The sequence below is a fragment of the Nasonia vitripennis genome, unplaced genomic scaffold (assembly GCF_009193385.2).
Source record: "Nasonia vitripennis strain AsymCx unplaced genomic scaffold, Nvit_psr_1.1 unplaced0115, whole genome shotgun sequence".
Taxonomy (NCBI): domain Eukaryota; kingdom Metazoa; phylum Arthropoda; class Insecta; order Hymenoptera; family Pteromalidae; genus Nasonia; species Nasonia vitripennis.
In genome coordinates this window covers 24,616-27,500 of record NW_022279894.1, presented here as the reverse complement: position 1 = coordinate 27,500, position 2,885 = coordinate 24,616, and positions in this window count along the sequence as shown.

Here is a 2,885-nt window from a genome sequence, read left to right as displayed (position 1 = left end):
CGTGTGGGGCGACTTAGACTTTTTCGAGCCTCCGAGAGAAAGCAATGCGTGTGGGGCGACTTAGACTTTTTCGAGCCTCCGAGAGAAAGCAATGCGTGTGGGGCGACTTAGACTTTTTCGAGCCTCCGAGAGAAAGCAATGCGTGTGGGGCGACTTAGACTTTTTCGAGCCTCCGAGAGAAAGCAATGCGTGTGGGGCGACTTAGACTTTTTCGAGCCTCCGAGAGAAAGCAATGCGTGTGGGGCGACTTAGACTTTTTCGAGCCTCCGAGAGAAAGCAATGCGTGTGGGGCGACTTAGACTTTTTCGAGCCTCCGAGAGAAAGCAATGCGTGTGGGGCGACTTAGACTTTTTCGAGCCTCCGAGAGAAAGCAATGCGTGTGGGGCGACTTAGACTTTTTCGAGCCTCCGAGAGAAAGCAATGCGTGTGGGGCGACTTAGACTTTTTCGAGCCTCCGAGAGAAAGCAATGCGTGTGGGGCGACTTAGACTTTTTCGAGCCTCCGAGAGAAAGCAATGCGTGTGGGGCGACTTAGACTTTTTCGAGCCTCCGAGAGAAAGCAATGCGTGTGGGGCGACTTAGACTTTTTCGAGCCTCCGAGAGAAAGCAATGCGTGTGGGGCGACTTAGACTTTTTCGAGCCTCCGAGAGAAAGCAATGCGTGTGGGGCGACTTAGACTTTTTCGAGCCTCCGAGAGAAAGCAATGCGTGTGGGGCGACTTAGACTTTTTCGAGCCTCCGAGAGAAAGCAATGCGTGTGGGGCGACTTAGACTTTTTCGAGCCTCCGAGAGAAAGCAATGCGTGTGGGGCGACTTAGACTTTTTCGAGCCTCCGAGAGAAAGCAATGCGTGTGGGGCGACTTAGACTTTTTCGAGCCTCCGAGAGAAAGCAATGCGTGTGGGGCGACTTAGACTTTTTCGAGCCTCCGAGAGAAAGCAATGCGTGTGGGGCGACTTAGACTTTTTCGAGCCTCCGAGAGAAAGCAATGCGTGTGGGGCGACTTAGACTTTTTCGAGCCTCCGAGAGAAAGCAATGCGTGTGGGGCGACTTAGACTTTTTCGAGCCTCCGAGAGAAAGCAATGCGTGTGGGGCGACTTAGACTTTTTCGAGCCTCCGAGAGAAAGCAATGCGTGTGGGGCGACTTAGACTTTTTCGAGCCTCCGAGAGAAAGCAATGCGTGTGGGGCGACTTAGACTTTTTCGAGCCTCCGAGAGAAAGCAATGCGTGTGGGGCGACTTAGACTTTTTCGAGCCTCCGAGAGAAAGCAATGCGTGTGGGGCGACTTAGACTTTTTCGAGCCTCCGAGAGAAAGCAATGCGTGTGGGGCGACTTAGACTTTTTCGAGCCTCCGAGAGAAAGCAATGCGTGTGGGGCGACTTAGACTTTTTCGAGCCTCCGTGCTCGCACATCACTCATTGACGCTCGCACATCACTCATTTGAGCTCGCACATTGCTCATTCGTGCTCGCACATCACTCATTCGTGCTCGCACATCACTCATTGACGCTCGCACATCACTCATTGACGCTCGCATATCACTCATTCGTGCTCGCACATTACTCATTGACGCTCGCACATCACTCATTGACGCTCGCACTTCACTAATTGGATCTCGCGTATCACTCATTCGTTCTCGCACATCACTCATTGACGCTCGCACATCACTCATTGACGCTCGCACATCACTCATTTGAGCTCGCACATTGCTCATTCGTGCTCGCACATCACTCATTCGTGCTCGCACATCACTCATTGACGCTCGCACATCACTCATTCGTGCTCGGACATCACTCATTGACGCTCGCATATTACTCATTCTTGCTCGCACATCACTCATTCGTTCTCGCACATCACTCATTGACGCTCGCACATCACTCATTGACGCTCGCGTATCACTCATTCGTGTTCGCACATCACTCATAGACGCTCGCACATCACTCATTGACGCTCGCGTATCACTCATTCGTGCTCGCACATCACTCATTCGTGCTCGCACATTACTCATTGACGCTCGCATATTACTCATTGACGCTCGCACATCACTCATTCGTGCTCGCACATCACTCATTTGAGCTCGCACATTGCTCATTCGTGCTCGCACATCACTCATTCGTGCTCGCATATCTCTCATTCTTGCTATATAAATCTACATTATAACTGTCACTATCTACGACGAAATGTGATCACGTCAGGCGCGAAATATTATTACATAGGGATCGGTGCGAACGGCGGGAGCAGAAAATGATTAAATCAGTAAACTGAAACGTTTAGCTATCTATACGAAGATTGCTCGCATGCATTAACGAGATTCCCACTGTCCCTATCTACCATCTTCCGAACGGAAGAGCCCCGGGAGGGTCGCATTTCTGCCAGGGCAGTTGGGTGAACCCTGAGATTTCGGTATACTCATTCGTGCTCGCACATCACTCATTTGAGCTCGCACATTGCTCATTCGTGCTCGCACATCACTCATTCGTGCTCGCACATCACTCATTGACGCTCGCACATCACTCATTTGTGCTCGCGTATCACTCATTCGTGCTCGCACATCACTCATTCGTGCTCGCACATTACTCATTGACGCTCGCACATCACTCATTGACTCTCGCGTATCACTCATTCGTGTTCGCACATCACTCATAGACGCTCGCACATCACTCATTGACGCTCGCATATTACTCATTCGTGCTCGCACATCACTCATTGACGCTCGCACATCACTCATTTGTGCTCGCGTATCACTCATTCGTGCTCGCACATCACTCATTCGTGCTCGCACATTACTCATTGACGCTCGCATATTACTCATTGACGCTCGCACATCACTCATTGACGCTCGCACATCACTCATTGACGCTCGCACATCACTCATTTGTGCTCGCACATT